The 25000-nt window shown below is 36.4% G+C and overlaps 1 protein-coding gene across 1 annotated transcript in view; it reads left to right on the top strand.

Moving 5' to 3' along the window:
* The first annotated feature begins 2555 nt into the window (after positions 1-2555).
* LOC122815908 (hyaluronidase PH-20-like) overlaps positions 2556-25000 on the top strand; it is a 307193-nt gene continuing 284748 nt past the window's right edge. The window contains exon 1 of the mRNA XM_044088759.1: positions 2556-2603. The gene's annotated coding sequence lies outside the window, so the exon portion shown is untranslated. The remainder of the gene's footprint in view (positions 2604-25000) is intronic.

Genomic DNA, 25000 nt, shown 5'->3' with positions numbered 1-25000 from the left:
CTAGGTGACGATATCATGGTCTGTTCAAACTATTGACCTACAGTATGTCACTTCAATGGATTGATGTAAGGATGTACTGAGCAATAAAGATTGAAAGAGTAAAACTTTTCTTTATTACTTTTTCAACAACCTGACCAACACATTCCCTTTCTCATGAAAAGGGAGCCAACACTGCAAGACTGTTCCTAAAATTAAAGCTTTCTGCATAAGGCATAAGTTGCATAAATTACAGAATGTTAGACTTGGGTACTTGTATATTCGCTTACACAGCTGGCATTCTAATAACAGTGCTGGTGCTATGTGATCCTCCATCGTAAGTGTGATCCTGAAATGGTGCAAAACGTTTGAGCATGATCAGCAGTCATTCTGCAGGGGAATATCCCCTACACACATTAACATGAGAGGGCTGCATATGCATAACCTAGCTACTTATAGCAACTAAGAGACTACCGTACTTCAAGTAAAGAGTAAATCCCTAAGATACCACAATCATGATCTTCCTGTGGGAAAACATATTTTTCACGTTATTGATGATACCTAAGGGTTTTGCACTAATTAGTGTGTTACAAACAAGCCTGGTACTCTACAAACCTATTACTACTTTGTTCCATACATAGCAGGATACTAAGTATGCTATATAAATTAGGTTACACACTAAATATATATTACAAAATACATTTATACAGCCACAAATAACTATTATTGGTTAAAGGCTATTTGAAAAAACAAACAAAGAATACTTAAATTAGATCTTCCACTGTTGATGTTCCACTTTCAGCATAGGAATAATTTAAGATATACAGACATCTAATTCACTGGAGACAGAGGGACATCACAGTGAGTCAGTCAATGGAGGAACTAATACTCACTGGCGACTTCTTTTCTCCTTCTAAAGACAGCTGCAGGACTGTGCATTTCACTTGCTTCAATGCAATATAGCATAAGCTTTTCATTTTCAAGGTGGAAATGCAGAGTAATATAATAAAAAAAAGTGGAAAGTGACAGACTGTATAGTGACAGCTTGTCAGATAGTGGTTCAGTCCTCTGCCAGTATGAAATCAAACTCTTACGCAACCCAGATTAAAAATGGAACTATGAACTGTTACCTCTCACAGATACAGAACTAATAATATGTATTGTTTGACCATCTAAATATTATTTATTTACTTTAATTTACTGATTTTCTTTTGCTGACTGGTTTAATCCCCTCATCCTCTGACCTACTATTAAGAGTGACCTGAGATGGTACATATACAAAATGGCAGCTCAGATTTCAGTTTAACACCTCATCTGAAGAACACTTTGGGTGTGCAGCTACTCCCCCAATGCTGCCAATATTAGAGAACAAATATAAGCACCTGGTGCATAACGGGGATGCTGCACTCCTGAGTGTCTCATCCTTCAGATGAGATGCTAAACTGAGGCCTCATCTGTCTGAGTTGGTGGTAGCTCAGGCGGATATAAAAGATTGCACAGCACCTATCAAAAAGAGTACGGGTAAGTTCCCTGAAGCCCGGGTCAAATTTCCACTAGTAGCATAAACACCACCTTGGTTCTCCCCTAAAAGGAGGCTACTAGCATAATGGGACTAAGCTGGTCAACAAAAGATAAATAAATAAAAATAGAATAAATCTGCTTTGGCTATAGAACCCACAGCCTTTTGCTCTTTATGGCATCAAAGTTGACTACAGCGTACTAAGCCACTGCCTATAGAATCATTTGGATAGGATGGCACATAATTCTAGCCAGATGAAAAATTGGGGCCTGTTATTGAATCCCACCAATAATGCAGAACCTAGGTAAATGAACCTTATTAGCATTTATCATCACATTTGCAACGTCACTGGACCTTTACTATCCAGCCATCTCTTTTTTTTTGTACACAGTACATCTAGCATGCTACAACAACACACAGATAAGCAGATTAATTTATGCAGCAACTGATGTATGCTTGGGTAAATTGCTAACAAATAAATAAACAAAATGGGAAAACATAAGAAAACTGTATTTTGTGAACATGCATAGTGTGAAATAAGCATATGCTAGTGTTCCTGTGTTTCACATGCAAAGTTAAACTTCAAGCCTAAACTCTAAGCCCTTCATTACTGAAACAGAGGGCTATTGTACACAGAACAGAATTCCAAGGATGTTTATAAAAGAAGTACTAGTATTAAATTTAAAGATTTGTTCTTAATACTGTTTCCAAGTCTATGGAGTTTATTCACTGTTATAAAAAGAATGTCTCAAACAGATGCATTTGCCTTTTAGCACACAGGCTCTGGAAGTATCATTTTCAAACAATTTTGGAATAACATAAAAAAAGTCACTATGTGCTGGAATGTTTTACTGTCACAAGAAAAATAGGAAGATAAAAGGTTGGTATGGATTCATTTATTTGCATATTAGTAACCCACTGAAGCATGTGACTCAATTTATCCATCTCCTTCATATCTTCAGATTAGATTGCTCAAGTATTACCTGACAGTATAAAATGCATAATGCATATTTGTCACAGGACATTTTAAGTCATACTTTTGTAAGCTACTTTTCAGTCCAGGTGTAAGGTGTTCTCTCGTGCCCTCGTATATGCTGCTTCCAGGCTGGTAAGTTACAGAAGTTATGTGACTATGCATTTTGCAGAAAATTAAAGGGAACGTAATTATATATTAATGTATATGAATAAATGTTAAAACTCCTAATTATATTAGTATTGCATATTTCAGGCTTTACTGTGTTTTAAATTAATCTGTCTTATGAAGAAACTTTGCACAGTATTCTGAACAATGAAGTTCTAACTACTGTATGTTTGTCAAATGTGCCATAAAGTAATGCAACTGTTAACTATACTTTTATAATTTGCATTATAACAATGCTCTTATTTTTAACTGTGGTCAGTAAAATATTCTGTTCAAGGAATGTTCATAATGATAATGCTTTTGATGAAGTCTTTCTGGATATTTTATACATTTGAAATTCACTGTGTATGCTATTATCATAGTTTGTACCATGGTATTTTTAAAGCAAATTATAAATATGCTCTTATCCAAAAGTCATTAATCACAGTGTTTAAAACTTCTAATAGTTGTGAAATTTATTTATTTTATTTTTATTTTATTTTACATTTGTTAACCAGGAAAGTCTGACTGGATACAGGTCCATTTTCAGCGGAGGCCCGGGAAAAAAAGCTCCACATGTGCATAGAAACAGAAGACTTAACAGTTGCAATTTTTATACAATTACATATAGATACATGTTTCAGATTTATTAGAATACATACATAAAAACTTTGCAATTATTAATGTTCATATTAGAACATAAACAGTTTTAGTTGTACAAGGCTGAGTAAGGTAGCATATCATTCAGTAGTACAATACATTAGAGTGAGATAGCCATTGTTTCAGACTTTTTATAAGACTGTTTCTACAGGTAGCCAGAGAATAAAGTGAATGGTGAATTGGTTAGTCAGGGTTTGTACAGGGGCACAGCTAGTGAATTTTTAGGTGTGTTTTGAGAGACGTTTTAAATTGGATTATGGAGTGAACTGCTGTAACTTCAGCAGGGAGTAGGTTCCAGATTTTGCCACCAGAGTTGCAAAATAGTGACTCACCTGCTAAGTTATTGGATTTAATAGTTTGTACCAGCATTTTATCAGAAGAGCGGAGTGTTTTTAACTTGCTGTAAGGGGTGGTTATATTTTTGAGTATGGGCGTGCTTTCGGGCTGATAGAGGACTTTGTGGGCTACTATTAATTGGTTATACTGGAGTTGAGAGGGTAACTCTAGCCAGCCTAGGGATCATAGGTTAAGACAGTGGTGTGTTCTATAAGCTGAACCTGTGACAAATCTGACTATGTTATTGCAGCAGCTATTGAGTTTATTGAGGTCAGATTTACTTAGGTTTGTATAAATTGGGGAAGCATAAAGAAGGGTTGAAGAAGTTGAAATGTAATGTACAAAGCTGCTTTCTATTTTTAATTTCTGAAGTGGTTGGAACCATGTAGGTTTTGCTACAAGAGTTCATTGCTATTGCTATTGTATAATTTTGAAATTTAAATGTCAAGTTATGTCATAATTTCTGCTTTTTAAGTAAATGTACTAAAATGTACAAGAAATAGTACTAAAATGTATTGAATTATGATTTTTTTCTTAATGGCAGGCTTTTAGCATTTTAGTTTCAACATAGTTTAAATTACTTGTAAGATTCTAAATGAGGGCAATGAACCAGATCGAGATAAATGTAAATGATTTTCTCAGATGAACTCCACAATTCAAGAAAAACATTGGTCCTAATGTTATTCCCTCCAGTTCTAGCATTTTCAACTGCAAGTATGAAAATATAGACACTTTTAGCATATATTGTCTTATGCATTGTATCTCTTTTAGCTTAAAACAAATTTCATTTTTAGCGCCTTACCTGTACTCCCTTTGACAGATCATCCCACTTGCCTTTAGATCCTAGGCAGCCATTACACCCGGAGAATTCTCCTTTTCACAAAATGGGGTAGATGGAGAAGATCAGTACATATGTGTGCCTTCACCAGGTTCTAAACGCTAATACTCAGATCCACTTTAGTTTGTATAAGAGGACAATAAGAAAACACAAGCAATAAATCAGTTAGCACACTAAAAATGTCATCATCATTTCATTGTTAAGTCTTTCAGAGTACAAGTCAGGGTTTTACATCTAAAATAAACGTGCTTCTTTTTGGATCAGATCAGATACACGGTATTACAATTCAGGATTCCTCACCCCATACATAGTAAGCAATCTTAATATTTCTAGATTCCGATACTGTGTTATCTCGGGAAGAATTCTGACATCTCTTAGATCTTCTAAAACATGCACTCATATGCACTCTTATGGCATAGTTTGTTTGCCCTGTATAACGTAAGTTACATGCCCAGTTTATATTGTTCCTTTCAGTATAGGCATGCAATGACGGGGTACCAAGGTGTGAAATGCCATTTAAGTCTTAATAGTAAGAGCCATGCTTCTACATTCCTTCATTTCTCTTCCAATTGACTCTTTACTTCTTTCATCTTCCATCTCAAAGCCATTTCCTCTAATTGCTGCATCCTCTTTTATCCCAGCCAAATATTTGACATCCACATCCTAAGTTGCCTTCTTGCCCATATGTCCCTTCATTATGTTTCCACCCCATTAGTAATACTATTTGTACTCCTGTTGCTGTCAACAGCACCTTTGTTCTTCTTTCTCTCATTAGTCACACTTCCCATTCCATAGAGGGTGAAGGCTCACAAAAAGTCGACGTTCTTCTGAAATATCTTTTGCCACACCTGCTTTGACCCTCTCCACATTTTCTGAGCTACTTTCCAGAGCCACTTACATATAATTGATACACTCCATCTTGCCCCAGTCTCCAAATTTTTTCATTTGGCTACCACCCTCCCCTTCTCACTTGATCTGTTGCTCGCTACCACCTAAGAAGAAATCTCCAATGCACATCCCCAGCTGTTCCCACAAATTCTGTTGTCCCCATCAAACTCCATACTTCTGCTCAGAACTCATTCCTGCCCCATATGGAGTCTTCCTTCTTCCACCCCACATCAAACTTCCCATGGGCCTCTCCCCCTGCTAGTCTTCTAATGTTTTGTATATACACCCAATTCTACTTTTCTAAATACTGTTCCATTTTTCATTCTGTCTCTCACCTTTCCTACTAACCTTCTTGCCTGCTATCTTTTCCAGTTCATCCCTGCTTAGCTAGTCCTTTGGCTCCTAACCAATCCTCCATAAAACAACCAGTCTCCCTTCTCCATTCCCAACTGTTTCCCGGGTTCCTCAAATTCTACCAACCATCCTTCCTCTCCATAACTCCTCTTTTTAGCTTTCAAATGTTCTTTACCTCTCTAACTTCGTTCCTCCTCCACTCTCAAATCTATTTACTCCAGAGTACCTGTATGCCTTGCATACCAAGCACCCCTAATGACAGACTGTCTTTACTCATTTCAGACACTTTTGCCACCATAATCCACACTATATTCCTTTGAGTGTGCCTTTCTATATTACATATCCTCCCCAGTCATCTATGTCTGTCATTTCCTAGTGCACCCATTTTACGCAGGCATTTTCACTCCTCTCACACTTTATGATGTGCTCATTGTTGTCATATATCTTGCAAAAGCCAACATCCCCCTTTTTCATACTTATCCTCGGTCTACCATTTCAATCCTCTCTTTTTCTCTCTATACAAATGTGTCACACTGAAACTGCATCATTTTCAAAACCCTCTCCAGAGGGCTTATATCTTTATGTCTGTGTATATAAATTACATGCAGGAGAATGACTTCTCTTCCTATTAGAATCCTCTTTTTTAAAAATAACAGTCTTACTCCATGCATCCAATAACTTACCAAGCCTTTGTCTCAGCTCCTTTAAGTTCTTTTTTCTTATCTCTTCCACACCCTATACAACATCAAATATAAATACCCCCCCCCAAAAAAAAAAAGACCAAAGTGCCCCTTCCATTTGCCATTCTTCCTCTCCCTACTCATATCACAACTGATTCCTGGAGTGGTACTGCTATCCTGCTATCCTTGTAAATTTTCCAAATATCTGTAGTACCCCTGGCAACTGTCGCTGTATGTCACCCAAAAAGAGAATACAACCATCTGTAAATCAGTGAGTGATACAGGTCTTGTTCTGTACTTTCTTTTCCCATAAGGCCTTCTGCACCTACTGTGACGCTACTTAGATTCCTAAAAAGAACAAACTTGGTGAAAGGGAGCAACCTCATCTCAAACTTATTTTTAACATCCATCTATCCTGACCTGCCAGAAGCCTAATCTATTGTCTTTTATATGTTGCCTTCATTCCCTTGATCCACCTATGGCCTCCAGCCACTGGCTGCAGAATCTTAATCAAATAGTCCTATGCAATATTATGAAATGCTTTGTAAATATGCATCAAGGCCATCTTACAGTTTACCTTCTCCTTTTTCTTAGCCAGCCTACTAAAATTAATTAGCAGAACTGTGGATGGCCTTCCCTTTACAAAACCTGCCTGCTCCTCTCCATGTGACTCTGGTTAGTTTCCTTGTGAATATTTTGGCATCCTCATTGGACAAGGACATGAGCTGATAGTTCTCTGCTGCATCCTTAGCTGCCTTTCATTTATACTGTACTATTACTAGTGCCTCATACTTCAAATATGGCATCTCTCCTTTGTCCATCACATCAATAAATACCCACTATACCCTTTGTCTTACTTGCATCATCACCTACTTACAAAACTCCATGGGGAAACCATCCAGGACCCCCTACCTTACCTTTCTTCATATAATAAATAGCCTCCCTTTCTTCACCCTGCCTAACATTCTATTCACTGCTCTCATAATATTTTCTGCAATGACTTTCTACTTCTGTACTGTATTACTTAAACCCGCCTAATCTTGATAGTCATACAGTCTTTTGTAATATTTCCTGAATTCTTCCTTTATCTTTCTCTAGAAGTTGTTTACACACCTTTCTCCATAGACGTTCCCTTTTCCACCCATAGCTTTCATTTCTGATCTTTCAGTCTCCAACATAACAATATGATATACACCTCAGCTCTCCCCATCCTTTCGGCCTCCCTTCTCTCTACTTCTGTCTGCACCTTTGACTCCTTCATTAACACGGTTTTGATGCTATCCATTTCATCATATAGTGGCCATTCATCTAAATCCTGAACCCTACTTTGTAACCAGGACAACCATTCTAATAACCTAAGGATTTCACCTCTTCTTTTGTGTGCATATTATCCCTGTACTCTATTATCATATCTGTCCATTCTGCCTTAATTTCATCACCAGGTTTTAATTCTCCCAGCCCTCTTCCTCACTGACATTTTTCACCAAAAAATGCTACACCATTTCTAGCAACCATCTACTCTGGAGCTTTTCCCTCCATATACGGGTTTAGATCATCCATATTTGGTACTGAAATCAGACCACACGGTATGTTGACAGATCCTGTACATGAGATAACTTTTGAAAAGGCAGAGAGAATTTGTTCCATAGTAATTATAGGGGTTCCTGAGGCTGTGAGATATGGAATAGTTATAACAGTGGTTGGACAAAAATGTGCTCTACATTTTCAGCTGAGATATTAGCTACTTCCTTTGAATTAGGGTAACCAGTATTGCTGTGGTCTAGCTCCAGTAATTGCTGCATGTTAGCACTTAATTAATCGATACTGTTAAAGAAATATTTGCAGTAATTTTTTGTTTCAGTAGCTATTTTAAATTTATATTCAGTTTTAACATTTCTACTGGTGCCCTTAATCTCTTTGCTGGTTTATTTCAGCACAGTCTCAAGGTAGGTAGGAGGGAATTTCTTATAAGCATTAAGTAATGTTTTTTCTCATATTATACAATGTACTTATATGGGCATTTCACTACAGGGGTTTGTTTTTACATTTCCCATTATATTTGGTGTGGATAGGAAATGCCTTATCAATACAATTATTTAAGTAGGAGTGAAAGTCGGAAACATAGGGTTAGACTGGAGGAGACTTGGGTCATCGAGTAAACTGAAGGACATCTGTTTCTGAGAAGTCCTTCAACACACTGTTTTTGGAGAGGAAATACCATCAATTTTAAAGACAAAAGTCATTGATTTATCATCTGCTTTACACAGGGAAGATGATACATGTAGAGGTGAAAGTAGGAGCCATATTTATGAAGACAAGATCAAGGATACTTAGGCCCCTAGCTGGATGGTTAGCTATTTGATCAAGAGAGTTAGAATTTGTAATCTCAATGAAGCACTGGGCATAGATACCCACGGTAGTGGTGCTGCGGTAGCGTTGTCACCTCAAAGCAAGACGTTGTCGCGTTCGATTCTCAGATAGAGCGTCTTCTGTGTGGAGGCATGCATGAACGGGCATGCCTTCGTTGAAGGTTGTGCATCAGGGCTGGTAACTCGGCACGTAAAAATCCACTACCAAACATTAGCGGACCGGAGTTCCGCTGTGGCGACCCCTAACCCCTAATAAGCCGAAAGACACAACAATGAAGCACTGGGCATGCTGACCATTAGCAGTGTTTGTCAGCAAGTTTATTGATAGACTGCTGCAGTTCCCAGATATAAAGGTGTTGGAATTAATAGGGATTATAGCCAAGATATTATAATATCTACTGGGGTCAGCAGGCATATGGATTATGTTCTTTAGCTAGCTATAAAATGGTAATTATTCTGTTTTATGGTGATTTGGACATCTGAGACTTCAAGTTCAGGGTCCCAAATATAGTAGGTTTGTTAAATATTGGTATATCTATACCATTGCCAGTAAGTCTGAAGACATAATAGGAACAAAACCCTGGAAAAGACAGAGTACTTTCATTGCTTTGATATTATATCTTTGTAACTATATATATATATATATATATATAAAATGTGTGCACGTGTGTGTGTGTGTGTGTGTGTGTGTGTGTGTGTGTGTGTGTGTGTGTGTGTGTGTGTGTGTGTGTATGTGTGTGTGTGTGTATATATATATATATATAAATATATGTGTGTGTATGTGTGTATAAACATGTTGAAGTTTTAGCAGGGCCTTGCCTTTGTACTTTTTTTTTTGTAAACAGTCCCGGCATTCAGGAAAGTCTCTTTATTGCATTCTGAATGAGTCTTTATTAGGTTGGAATATCAAGCCAATGAACTCTGCATAAAAATGTACTATGTGGTCAGCAAAGGCTTCAGCCAATATGCAAAAAGTTTGTCAAGAGACATACATACCATCCCAGAATAAGTAGTGAGGCTTATGGACCATCTCATACAAAGCTCACGTATACCAGATCCCATTAAAATGACACCACCTAAATTACCAGTTAACTTACTATAAATCTTGGCACCATTTTGTGTGATGGCAAAATGCAACTTAAGAAAAGTGACTTTCTTGCCTCAGACACATACATATCATGATCAATCATATCTTCGAGGGACACATTTCTGTAAAGGGGAGTGAGACAACAGGGAAGAACCTAACTTAACCTCTGGTTAACCAGAACAAAAGAATGACTAAGAGGTTCCCTTTACTGAATTTAGTAAAATGTTATTCATTAAGGTCCAAGATGAAGTCATCATACTGTGGCCTGTCCAAAATATCTGTTGATTTGTGGAGAGAAAACTTTATTGTACAATGTACCGAGTGAGGTGGACATAAATTATGTTGTCTAATATTTTCAGTAGAATGGAAATAGTCTTGAATTGTGAGGTATTGATAGCTTTAAGATGTTTTAGTAATGACTTTATTATTGTAGCTTTCTAGATGTTAGGCACAATGTTTTTGGTAAAGAAAATGTTACAAATATGAAGCACAAAGGTATTTATGTAATCTCTGCAGTAGTAGATAAACCAAGTGAGAAGATTGCCAGAGCAGCTGGGGCCATCTAAATTATTTTGTCTTGAAGAAGGACAATGTCTTTTTAATTGATTTTTCTGTAGTAAAAAGATGGCTTGTAAGGTGGGGGGTAGGTAAATGGGGATGAAAATCAGAAATGATATTTGGTATTTGAGGAAGGGTACTGAATTTGTTGAGGAAGTCTGAGAATAATAGTTGACCAGTAGCATATTGTATAAAGTCCAAAGGAGCAGTGGGGGTTGGCTTAGTGTGGCCTGCGAGAATATTAACTTCCTTCCACAGTTATTTGTGTTTATTAATTAAGATGCATGACTTTTAGAGAGACACTTTTATGTCTCCTTGTACCTTACTTTGATAGGCTATGTTTTGTTTCCATTTATACATTGCTTAATTTCTAAGGCTAAGAGGGTCTTTAGCTTTTTAATTAGTCATTGCTTTTTGGTGGGCTTGTATAATCTAGAAATTTTTGTGAGGATGTGGTCTTGGAGTTAAAAAAAAAAAAGAGTTAGCAATTTGTTCAACAGACTAGATATGTTCTTAGGAATTGATCATGTGGGACCGTTTGAAGCTGAACAGGTGTAACGAGAGATCGTCTTTCTAGATGATTTAGGCTTGAGGGAATAAGTCTGGAGGCTTGGTTATCTATGACGCTCTACATTAAACAGGTCGATGATCGTTGAATAGGGTAGGCAGTGAAATGTAACTAGAAATGTTTTAGAGAATGTTCATGATTAAAAGCTCTAATAGAGAGTGACATTTGGATTTAAGGCTGGGAAATGTGGCTTCTTGAATAAAATGAATAAGGTTTGAGTCAGACAGAAATTCTGTAATGTCACTGGAGATAGGGTCTAGGAGATTTAGACTGAAGTTTTCAAGATGATTAGCTATTTGCCTTTTCCAGAAAGTGTGATGATGCTTTGAACGAATGACTGGAATTGTTTTACAGAGGTGGATGAAGGGTTATAGGAGAGAATGTGGAAGAGATGCTGGTTCAAAGTATCTCAGAGAGAAAATGAGGCTGTATGAACACAAGAAGGGCTGCGATATGGATTGTTAGGAGCATGGGAGAAAATAAAGGCCAGGAAAAAGCAAAAAAGTTGAGAGGTACCTTGTGGTTCATATCTATGTGTTGAGATGTGAAATTATTGGAGCTGAAGTGCCAAGGAAAGTTCTAGGCTATGAGTGTAGCTGGTACTGAAGAGGGGCCAGGGAAGTTTAATTAACTAATTATTTAATTTAAAAACAGAAAAATCCAAAGGAACTTGGAGTAAACCCAGTAAACCACAAACAAGAAATCCAAATGGCAAAAGGCAGCAACAATTAATTGATTTTTTTGGAGGGAAGTTACTGTCTTATGATTGGTAGATGTTATAAGTAATGTATTATATAAGTTGTTTTTAGTTTTTGCTATTTTTGTTTGATGAAGTAATGTGAAACATTACGAAAGCGCTTACATTAAACGTTTTTGGATTACTATTGCCTTTGTATTTTATTGCTGCCTTTTGCCGTTTGGATTTCTTGTTAATTTATTTATTTATTTATTTATTGATATTCGTTTACTGTGAAAGTCTGACTGGATAAGAACCCATTTATCAGCAGACGTCCGAGGAGAAAAGCTCTACATAATACAAATAATAAGAGCAGATCAGTATCACTGGCAATTAGATATACAATGACAAGAGAAGAATATAAACATCAAACAAACCTATAGAAATTAAGATAAATAAGAAAGAAAGAAAAGGAAAAAAAAAAACATGAGATAAATGCAAAATGAGTATGAAACAAATTGCTAGTATTGGTGGCAGAATATGAGGTTTCCCACTACAGAGTCACATAAGAGAGGAAATATGTTGTCAGGGGTCTACTTCACATGATCGACAGTTCATTTGATTGACATTCATTTCACCAAGACCAAAACACCTAAAGTCCAAAACATCTAAAACCCATTTGATCGAAGCTCATAATATCAACACAGGAAATTAAAAGCATTATGCCCTTTTCCCCACTGTAGCGCAATCCCAGAATTAGAATATATAGTTAGGGGGGAGTGGGGGCACAGCCCCCCACATACTTCATATATTTCAAAGATACACATGGATACTTATAACTGATATGACTAACTCTTTGCAGACAACAATAGTTATCCCCCCACACTCCCCCCAACTATATATTCTAACTCCAGGATCACGCTACAGTGGGGGAAAGGGCATAATGCTTGTAATTTCATGTGTCGCTGTTATGAGTTTCGATCAGATGTGTTTTAGGTGTTTTGGACTTTAGGTGTTTTGTTCTCTGTGAAATGAATGTCGATCATATGCAAGTTAAGTGATATGAAGTAGAACCATCGTCAGATATTTTGATGAAAATCTGAACACTGCTTGGGCATGTTGACTGATATTGTTAGAATAGAAGGAAAGTGAAAAAGAGTCAGAAGTAACTGGTTACTAACTGAAAGCAGAAGGCATGTCTTTGGTTGGTGACACAATGCTGGCAAAGGGGGTTGTAGAGAGGTGGGACATTGGGTATTTTACAGAAGTGAAATTAAAGGTGCTTGTAATGATATAGACCATTAGCTTGAATGCCCAGAAAATCAGTAGTGTATAGTCAGTTGACAGTTGTCACATTTCCATTGTAATGACTATTTTGGGAGAAACTAAAATGTGCATTTGTGTGGTGATTGATTCACTTACTATCCAAGAGGGGACAGTGCAGACAGAAAGGGTCAACAAGAGCAGTCAATGTGCAGTAAAAGACTTTTAGAACTATATAGCTGATGCACAGTAGTCCTGTAAAACAGAAATATATTGCAAGATATAAATTATAGTAGGATACATCTTCATAGAGGGGGGGCCGACACTGAAATACTGGGAGGGAATGTAGGATACATCTTCACGGAGGGGGGCCGACACTGAAATACTGGGAGGGAATGTAGGATACATGTTCACAGAGGGGGGCCAACACTGAAATACTGGGAGGGAATGTAGGATACATCTTCGGAGGGCTGACACTGAAATACTGGGAGGGAATGTAGGATACATCTTCACAGAGGGAGGGCCGACACTGAAATACTGGGAGGGAATGTAGGATACATCTTCATGGAGGGGGGCCGACACTGAAATACTGGGAGGGAATGTAGGATACATCTTCACGGAGGGGGGCCAACACTGAAATACTGGGAGGGAATGTAGGATACATGTTCAAAGAGGGGGGCCAACACTGAAATACTGGGAGGGAATGTAGGATACATCTTCATGGAAGGAGGGCCGAAAATGAAATACTGGGATGGAATGTAGGATACATCTTCACGGAGGGAGGGCCAACACTGAAATACTGGGAGGGAATGTACAATACATCTTCATGGGGGGGGGGGGCTGACACTGAAATACTGGGAGGAAATGTAGGATACATCTTCACGGAGGTGGGCCAACACTGAAATACTGGGAGGGAATGTGGGATACATCTTCATGGAGGGGGGCCAACACTGAAATACTGGGAGGGAATGCAGGATACATCTTCACGGAGGAGGGCCAACACTGGAATACTGGGAGGGAATGTAAGATACATCTTCACGGAGGGGGGCTGACACTGAAATACTGGGAGGGAATGTAGGATACATCTTCACGGAGGGGAGCCGACACTGAAATACTGGGAGGGGAATGGACTATACTTTAGTAGTAAAGGGTGGGGAAGCTGGAAATACAATTAGGGGAACAGCAAAGTGGGTCACACCTCCACACATCAAGGGGAAACAATCACTCAGCACATTTTTTTATTTTTATTTTATTTTACATTTGTAAATTGTACACATGCACAGAAGAGTGTTGTCCCAAAGTACACGGTGAGAGAAAAGGTAAGAGACTCTGCAACTGAACAAGGCAGGAGTTAAGTGAATAGAAAAAAAACTGCAAGAGTTAAGGACCCTTGAGCTTGATAACAATACATTATTCCATATGGCATGTGGGTTGTTTATTAAGGAGTAGTGTGGCACCCCAAGGGGATGGTGTGCAATTAAAATAGAACCCTGAAACCATGGAATGATAACAGTGGGTTTAAAACGCAAAAGCCCTCTCTGAGGAGCTGCACCAAAGAACAGGGCTCCATGGAACGGTATACCAACCCATAAGCATACCAGGGAGTGTAAGGTGGTGGGATATGCATAGATGGAATGAGGTGAAAGTATGACCAACAGCAAATGGTAGACTTTTATTTCTAATAAATAAATCAAAGAGTAAAAAGGTCACACAAACAAACCAATTAGGAAAAAACTACAAAAAAAAAAAAAAAAACTAGATAAGCTGGAGTTTTCACTGTGTGGTACCTTAAACTTCCTGTAATAGAGGTCCATGAAATATATAGAAATGCCCCCTTAAGGATATCAAGTGTTTCAGCTATATGGTTTCTGAATATCCATGACTTTTTACTTTTCCCTTTTTAAGTCTTTATGGACTCATTCAGGCCAATAAAGCCAAACTCATCTAGCTGTGGACATGCATGTTTCAGCCTTTGTATGACCTCATTTACTATTTGGTTTGTCTATGTGACCATTTTACTCTTTGATTTAGTTGTTAATGGGGGTATTTTGCAGATGCCTTAATGGCAATGAACATCAGATGGGCACAAAGACCATGTGTTTCTGGAGTATTGTCAAACAGTCCACTTATGCTGTGCTGACAAGGTCAAAAGAAGGCCGAAACACGTATGTCCACAGCTTGTGGAGTATGGATTTATTGGCCTGGATGTGTCTATAAAGACTTAAAAAGGGAAAAGTAAAAAGACATGGGCAGTCAAAAGCCATACAGCTGAAACACTTGATGTCCTTAAGGGATCATTTGCATACATCCAATGGGCCTCTGTTACAGGAGGTTTCAGTTATCACACAGTGAAACCTCTAGCTTGGCTAATTTTTTCTTGTAGTTTTTATTTCCAATAAATGACATAGCAATTTATACCTTCACAAACTGTGACACTTTATCTACTAATTTAAGTGTTTTCTTGGCAGGTAGTCAGATATACTCTGCTGACAGCTGGCCTAACACATGTAGGGGCAGAGGCATATAGACTGGGGGCCATTACAAGACACTGAGTTCACCATACTGGTGCTGGTGTCAGCAGCAGCAAACACCGAGCCTGCAAAGAAAATGCAAAGAAAGACAGAAAGAATGTTAAAAGTCAGCAAAAGATACCACACAACTAGTATTGCAAGCCTGTATCAGCAGATAGTTCAAGCAAGTTAAACACTAATTATCCAGACATGTGGACAAATGTTAAATAAACAAGCAGTAATGCCTGATAGGGTGGGTGCTATCAGGGAATTAACACATGCACAGGGTTGTTTGAAACCCAAACCACAGGCAAACTCGCTGCAGTATATGTAATCGTTGAAGTATTTTATTTTATATCTAAAATATAAGTTATGCAATTATTTAATGTGTATATACACACACATACACAGACACACACACTTTTGAGTGAATACACTTCAGATTTCTCCATGTGATCAAGTGAATGAAAAATAAATTATCATCACATGCAAGACACTGCAAACCCCCCTCCCCCATGCCCCTTAACTGTCCATGATTTTGCAACATGGCTCAGCTCTGTTTCCTGGTAAAATGACTGACTGTCTGCAAAACTGGTGATGATTAAAGTGTCTGTAATAATAGACTGAGACGTTTTATACTTAATTTTGTTTAGAAAATGTGCATTGATGGGCTGCCTGCTGAAATGAACTAACTCTCTCTCATGCTTTGTCTTTCTCTCTCGATCTTACTGAAACACACACACACACACACACACACACACACACACACACACACACACACACACACACACACACACAAACGTGCATGCGCGCACACACGCACATACATGCACACACACAAACACACACACATTCATTTTTATTTATTTATTTATTTTTTAAATGTTATGCTTGTTAAACAGCAAAGCCGCATTTAGCGAATTTAAGAAAATGGCAGCCATTTGTTTCTTTTCTGTCCAAGCTTCACGGCGCCTTAATATGACAGAGCGAGGAGGTCAATGACATGAATTGCTGGATTTTTTTTTCTGCAGGTGTTACTTCTACATTAACTACCTGCTGGAGAACTTTCATTGTCCAATCAGTGTGGATGCACAGCTCAGCTATTCTCTAAACATAATAATAGACTTCTTATTCAGAAAGGAAGACTGATCTGAAAAACAATGATATAGAAAATGTGTTAACGTAAAACACCAGATTACAAAATTGAAGTGGGAGAAATCACTAAATGACAGTAAGGTGAGCAGGCAGCAAGGAAAGGAATGAGAAAAAATAGCAATATCCATCTTAGAATAAATCACAATTTACACAGGACAGGATACAGAGGAAAGAAGGAATATAGTGTGACACATTAGGAGAGGTCAGAATGGAGAGATAATAAATCATCTAGCAAATGAGAGTAGTATTGCTGGAATTCAATTAATCCTCAAGTCTTGCTGAGTACCTTCATGAGGTGGATCCTGTTTTTTACAAAATGTCACCAGGACGACACTGATATATAGACTGTATTTTATATAGGATATATCATGGAAAGTAGATTAAAATAGAAAAAGATAGCTGAGTGGATAAAAAAGTGCCCAGCCCTGGTAGGCTCACTGGTGCCAAGACTGGGAAAAATGACGGCATAGAATTAAGACATGGAAATATTCCTACAATAGGGTTAAGCCAATCCCAGGGGGAGGATGGCCCCCCTGCTGTAGAAGGAAGTAGTAGTCCACAAAAATCATACAAACTGATAGGCCAAAAAAGACTCATAAAGACAACAGAGTAGACTATTGAGGACGTTGTGTCTTTCGGCTTTTCCCGGTTAGGGGTCGCTACAGCAGAACTCCGGTCCACTAATGATTGGCAGTTGATTTTTACGTGCTGAATTGCCAGCCCTAATGCACAATCTTCAACGAAGGTATGCCCATTCATGCATGTCTCCACGCCGAAGACGCTCTAGCTGAGAGTCGAACCAGACAGCATCTTACTGTGAGGCAACAGCGCTACCAAATTATGCATTGTTACTATTATGCAAGAAGCCCAGAATTTCCAAACAGAAGATATACAAAAAGATTAAGAGAGAAATTAGAAGAAAGAAAAATATTTACACAAGAAAAACTGTCAGAAGCTTCAAATAAAAATATGTCCATTAATAAAAGAAGATTTATGAAAAACCTTATATACCAAAAAACTTTGGGTTGTTTGGAAAAAGAAGTGACTAAGTGCAAAAATATAAAAATTAAAATCTAGAGATTTTTGAATGTTATAAAAAAGACGTATGCACATGAGAAAGAAAGAGAGCTCTGATATGGTGAATATTTATGCAAAGGAGAAAGAGCCAAATTAATTAATAAAAAAGCAGCCCCAAAAATATTTGAAGAGAAATACAGGCAAATGCATCTAGATATGGAAACTTTCACAATAAAAAATAAAATAACAAAGAGAGAATGTAGAACAGAAGATTAGTAAAGTAGAAGTTAAAAAACAGAAGTTGAAATTATGGAATACCTGCAAAGTGAAGGACTAAGTGTAGAAAGTCTAACATGGGATACATCACAGCATGATGGAACAAGTCCCCCAAGTAAGGAGAAACAGGAGGAGCAGGAGACATCGGAAGAAGAGATATGGACTTGAGAAAGAAAAAGAGATTTAATATGGTGTAATATTTATGCAAAGGAGAAAACAAAACTAATCAATAAAAAAGAGCAGCTCCAAAGATGTTTTAAGAGAAATACAGGCAAAGGCACCCAGATATGGAACATTTTACAATACAAAAATAAGAAAACAAAGAGGGAAAGTGGAAAAGAGAATTAATGGAGAAGTTAAATAAATAGAAACTGAGGTTATGGATTACCTGCGAAGTGAAGGATTTAGTGTAGAAAATCTAACTCTGATAACATCACAGCAGGATAGATCAATGGATATCCAAATTAAGAAGAAACCAGTACAGCAGGAAACATCTGATCGGTTGCCATATGAAGATACTTTGGAGCCATCCATAGGAAACCAGTACAAAAGTTCATCTGGAGTTGCAAAACAAGGGAAGGAACAGGAAACTGTGGCAAGTCTGATACAGTCAATGTTATGAAGTGAAAGGCCAGTGAGTTCCATATGAAAGAGCAATGGATCCACAGGAAGATGCTCTGGAAGTTTCTGTAGAATGCCCACAGGAAATGGAGAACAAGGATGTGCCCTCAGCTTAGAAGAAAATGATATAAGAGAAGAGTTGCTTGATTTAATAGAGATAGACAGACATATTAAGATCAATGAAAGAAACACAGTACAGAAAGTCAATAAAACCCAAAAAGTTAGACGTTTTATAAAACAAATGAACACAGTAATTAGGACGTTCCATAGAGATTCATGAAATATAACAGAAGTAAATAGGATATATTAGTGTGTGGCTAAATTAATAACTGATAAAGTCTTACCACAAAAACACAGGGCAGTAAAGGAAAGGAAAGGGAGAAGTCAAATGTCATCATTGTAGTACCGAATAGAGAAAACTGTAAAGCAATTAAGACAAGAAGTGTCACTGTTAGAAGACTATGAAAGACAGAAAAAATCAACAAAAATACTCAGAAAGATAGATGTGATAAAAGCAATGTGCAGTATCAGGACAGATCAGGCTCTGTCAAGCACTATTGCAAATAATAAACTAAAAATATCAGCCCAGGCAGAAAAACTTAGAAGATATGCAGATAAATATAAAGGAAAAATACAAAATAAGCAATTTATTGATGATCAAAAAAGTTTTATACAGAAATGGCAAACAAAGCAAAAGGAATTGAAACATGACCAAAACAAGAAGAAATAGATACATTTTTGGAGAAATATCTACAAAGATCCTGTGGAACATAACAAAGATGCTAAATGGATAGAAGAAGTAAAAGAATGAATAAGAAGTTCAAATGTGGGAGGTTGGTGTAGTGGTTAAGGTATTAACCTTACAAACATAAGGTTTAGGGTTTGATTCTCACATGGGGTAATTGGCTAGGCTGAAAATGGCCCACAAGGGCAGTTAGCCTAGTACTAATCTATGAACCTATGAACCTGTGCACAGGATATGAAATGGAATGAAGTAACAGCCAGAGAGACTGAAACAAAGTTAAGAAAAGTTCCTAATTGGAAAACTCCAGGCCCAGATGCAGTACCTAAATTCTGACTAAAAGTATTAATATCTTTCAGCAACAACACTTCTAAGTATTCATATAATAACAACAACGACCACAAAAACACCAGTGAGTAACAGCTCAACTTTCTAAAATTTAATAAACAGACAAATCTCACTTCTCTAGCGCCTCGGCCAACAGCCTTTACAGAGTAGAAAATGTGAAACACATACAAGGTGATATATATAGCAAAGTTCATCAGTTAATACATTTAAACAATCAATTAATTATTCAATTATAAAACTTAAACTTTTAAAGTTGTAACAATCATATAAAACTATGCCAGTTACATTCCTTATTAAGTCCATAAGGACTTAAAGTATTATATTTCATAATTAAAAGCGATTCTTTTTGTTTCAACACATTTTTTTGAAGAGTAACATTATTAAAATGTAATGTTACATGTTCTAAAACAGAAACCTTCATACAGTCTAAATTGCCATAATGTTTATTATTAAAATGCTCTGAGATGGGACTATTCATCTTTCTGTTTCTCACATCCCTAACATGTTCCTTAATTCTATGGGACAAAGTCCGTTTGGCTTCACCAATATAATATTTTTTGCAAGGGCAAAAAAATAACATAAATAACTCCTGTATTAAGACAAGAGTATCTAGCTCTATTGGAGATTTTTTTTCCATTAATTTCTTTTATTTCCATATTTATATATTTACAAATGGAACAATTGTTGCATGGGAAAGTACCTATCTCATTAATATTAGCTGACATGATATTTTTCTTTTCCCTATATACACTGTGTACCAGAAAATCTTGTATATTTCTGCCTCTTTTATATGATATTACTAATTGTACATTTCATAATGAAATAATTTCCTTTTTAACAAAGTTCCAATATTCTTTTATTATGCCATTAATCACAGGAGAAAAATTAGTATATTTTGTTACAAAGAATAATTTATCTTGATTTTGTTCCTTGTCATTATATTTTATAAGTCTATGTTTACTATTTAATTTTTTCTGTTTAAATACTTCATTAAGGCTTTCCATAACATTCAGTTCATTATAGCCTCTTTCAATAAACATATTAGCAGCTTTTAAAGCCTCACTAGAAGCTAATAAATCATCACTGCTAAGTCTTTTAATTCTAATAAATTCTCCATAGGGAATGGCTGTTAATGTATGAGTAGGGTGACAACTTGTGCCGCACATTTTCCAATTCATTTGATCAAATTTTCTATGTATACTTGTAACTATTTTCTTACCATCCAGTCCAGTTAGGGTAATATCTAAAAAATTAATCTTATCTCCTATACAGGTGTCATCAAATTTAATACCAAATTCATTGTTATTTAATTCATTAATAAATATAGTAGATAGACTATATCCCCATCACATATAAAAATCAAATCATCTATAAATCTATAATAACTAATAACATGCTTTTTAAAAAAAGAATGCCTGTAAATATATTTATTTTCAAAAAGACCCATAAATAAATTGGCATAGGCTGGGGCAAAAGCAGCCCCCATAGCTGTTCCCTTCAGTTGTTGATATAGGGTGCCATTAAATTCAAAAATATTGTGGGTCAAACAAAACTCTATAAGTTCCAACATAAAATGTGTTTTGGGGTTATCACCCATAAAAGCTAATATTGCTTCCAGACCAAATCTATGTACTATATTTGTATAAAGACTTACTACATCACTGGTAATAAAATACATACCTTGTGACCAACAAATGTTCTTAATTTTGTTAAGAAAATCATAAGAATCTTTAATATACGAAGGTAATTTAACTACCTCTTTTAACAAATGTTCATGTAGTAAACCACATAAATTATATGTAAAAAAATCAAAAGCAGACACAATGGGTCGACCAGGAGGTCGCTCCAGATTTTTATGTACCTTAGGCAGGCAAAAAAATTTTGCCACCTTACTATTTTTAACTATAATTTTACGGTCTATATCTGTTCTAGTAAAATAATGTAACTTGACACCCTTATTAAGCAAGGCTTTAAAATCTTGTTCCGCTTTTAAAAGAAAAGCAATGTCAGTCACCAAATATGTTTGTCATTCAAATGTCTCATGCACATGTCATAGTAATCACAAGAATTAAGAACTACCAGTTTCCCTCCTTTATCAGAAGGTTTAAAAATAATGTTATCATTTCTACTTAACTGTTGTAATTTATACCACTGATCTTTAGTTAGGTTAAAACACTGTTTTTTACATAGGAAATCTTCAAGTTCTTTTTCTAATAAAGTGTTGAGAAAAACATCAAATCTCTGAAGATTCACATTTTTACAAGGAGGCACAAAAAATTACTAGTTTTTAAACTACTAGTATCAAACAGGCTATATGCGTTGTTATTGCCTTCATTATCTGAAGTACAAGAGTAAAAAGAATCTTCGCTATCATTATCACTACTATTATACATTTGAAATTGTTGGATTCACGTTCCAAATTCATACCTTCATTTTTTGAAAAGAAAAAATCTCTTAAATTCATTTTGCGATATAACTGAAACAGTTCAATCTTTAACTCATGTTTGCGTGGTATACAGGTAGGTATAAACTTGAGTCCTTTCATAAGGACTGATAACTCTGTATCATCAAATTGATAATTTGATAAATTAATTACATATTCATTAATAAAAGTCTTAGAACATAATTTATGTCCATCTGCCTTTTTTAAAGTGTCTGTCGCCCGGGTCTCTTTGGCGTTCCGAGTTCTGCCATTCTCTCTTCCTGGGATTATTATTAGGTCCCCGTTGTTCCGTATAGGTCCTCCGAAAAGTTTCTGAGTTAGCTGCTCTGGATAAATCGGGAAAGTCTTCTATCTCCCTTTCATCTTCATCAAAGGATGAGGCACCGCTTTCACCCGAAAAAAAGGTCTTGTTTTTATGCTGTTCCGAAACCGGATTTCCTTTTTGGAAGGTAACATTCTTTCTCCTAGGTCTGGGATTAGTAAGGAGCACAAACGCCCTCTTGTGGTCATAATCACGAATATCTCTATTCAAATTGTATTTTTTTCTATCAATAAGTTCTTTTTCATAATTGGTTAGTTTAGTATTAATATTAATCAAAAGATTTTCCAGTGTAGAGTTAGAGGTCATATTAACCAATTGTTCACAAGTTGATTTAGTTTCAGTGACCAGTTTGTCTCTTTTTACATTGTCCCGTTCAATCAGAATGGAAACCCATTCAAGACTGCAATGATGGGCTGCTGCAATCCATCTTTCATGAAACTTTATTTCGGTTTCATCATGTTTTTGTGGTCGTTGGTATTAATATCTTTACATGAAGATTTAGCCATGGGTAAGAATTATTTATATGCGCACCCCGAACAGATGCCAACCTAGTTAACAACAGGAAAACAATACTCCTACTTAAGAGTGAACCTGCAAGCTATCCTAAAAATTATAGACCAGTAACTTGCCTTCTGATGACATATAAAGTACATACTGGAATTGATGCAAACAGAGTTTATAGTCATCTAAAAGAAAATTCAATCATGGCAATAGAACAAAATGGTAATAAAATAAAGTCAATATGCAACAAAGGATCATTTGTTGTTAGATAAAGTCATAATGGAGAACTGTAAAAAGGGGAAGAATCTAAGTATGGCATGGATAGACTACAAAAAAGCATTTGACAGTGTCCCACATTCGTGGATAAAAGAGTGCTTAAAAATGTATAAGTTATACCCTACACTGATTGACTACATTATAGTGGCCATGAAATAGTGGCAAACCACTTTGCAATTAAGCCATGATAAAGGACAAATTATTATTCCAGGAATAAGAATTCAAAGGGGGGTATTCCAGGGTGACTCTTTGTCACTGTTGCTCTTTTGTCTTGCCCTGAACTCATTAATTTGTCTACTTGACAGACTAAGTCAAGGTTACAATTTGGCTCCCAAAATGCAACAACATTTAGAGACTTATCTTCTTTTTGTGGACAATTTAATGCTGTATTGTTCATCAGAGGAGGAACCGAAAGCACAACTGCAAGTGTGAAAAACTTCAGATGATATAAGAATGTAATTTGATCTTGCTAAATGTGCTAAAGCAACCTTTAAAGCAGGAAAGCTGTAGTACCATGAAAACATCCGCTTGGGAAAGGAATGTGATAGAAAAGAACTTGAGCAAGAGGGAGTGTATAAATATTTGGGAATTGATGAAGGATCAACAATAAATCTTGAATACATGTGAATAAAACTTATTAAGGAATATTTTTGAAGACAAAAAATTAATACTGAAAACAGAGCTGACATCTAGGAACAAAGTCCAAGCTATAAACCAGTTTGTTCTTCCTGTCCTAACTTACAGTTTTAGAGTGACTGACTGAGCCTAAAAGGTGTTCGATCAGTTGGACAGTAAAACAAGAAGGATGCTTCATGCTCATTAAATGATTTATAACAGTGTATACCAAGACTACATATTATGTGTTCTAAAAGAGGTATGGGCCTCCTCAAAATGGTTTACATGTATAGATCTGCAATTGTGGGACTGCATACATATCTGCTGGCCTCACACAAGACCCAAATTTAGTGAAAGTTTGAAAATACGAAGAGAATAAGTCTAAGATGACTTTCCTGCTTAGTTTAGCAGAAGCATATCAGTGTCAAGTGGGGCTGGAAATCAAACCAGAAGGTGATCAAAATCAGGCAGCAACTGATGTGTCAAAAGACTATAAGGTGAAGGATCAAATGAGAAAAAAAAAAAAAAATATATATATATATATATATATATATATATATATATATATATATATATATATGGTTCCCATTCAGAAGCCTGAAACATCATAAGCCTGAAAATCAAAATCCTGAAACCAAAAGCCTGAAAATTCAGAATCCTGAAAACTCAAAATCCTGAAAGACCAAAATCCTGAAAGACCAAAATCCTGAAACTCAAAATCCTGAAAACACAAATAATGCTAATATGTCACTATAAAGACACTAATATCTACCAACTGACCCTGACCCTAACCCTAACCCTAAGGTCCGTCACTATCGCACACTCACCTGACCCGCGCCCTAAACCTAACTCACTTAACCCGCCTAACCCCAATATTTGTCACTATTGCATACATGCCTAACCTGCTTCTAACCCTAACTCACTTAAACCGCCCTAACCCTAAAATAAAACCAACAGCACACTTACCTGACCCCAACGCATGACCTAACACCACAGGGCTAACAATAGCAAAGCCACAATGACATCAGTATGTCTATTTTGTGTTTTCAGGATTTTGAGTTTCAGGATTTTGGTCTTTCAGGATTTTGGGCTTTCAGGATTTTGAGTTTTCAGGATTCTGAATTTTCAGGCTTTTGGTTTCAGGATTTTGATTTTCAGGCTTATGATGTTTCAGGCTTCTGAATGGGAACCATATATATATATATATATATATATATATATATATATATATATATATATATATATAGTTGCAAGTATAAAAACTCTTGGAACAACCTCATGT

This window comes from Protopterus annectens, chromosome 11.part0 (genome assembly GCF_019279795.1).
Source record: "Protopterus annectens isolate FY-2018-M chromosome 11.part0, PAN1.0, whole genome shotgun sequence".
Lineage (NCBI taxonomy): Eukaryota > Metazoa > Chordata > Ceratodontiformes > Protopteridae > Protopterus > Protopterus annectens.
Note: the sequence above shows the minus strand (reverse complement) of the source record. Positions and strands in the feature narration are given on the sequence as shown.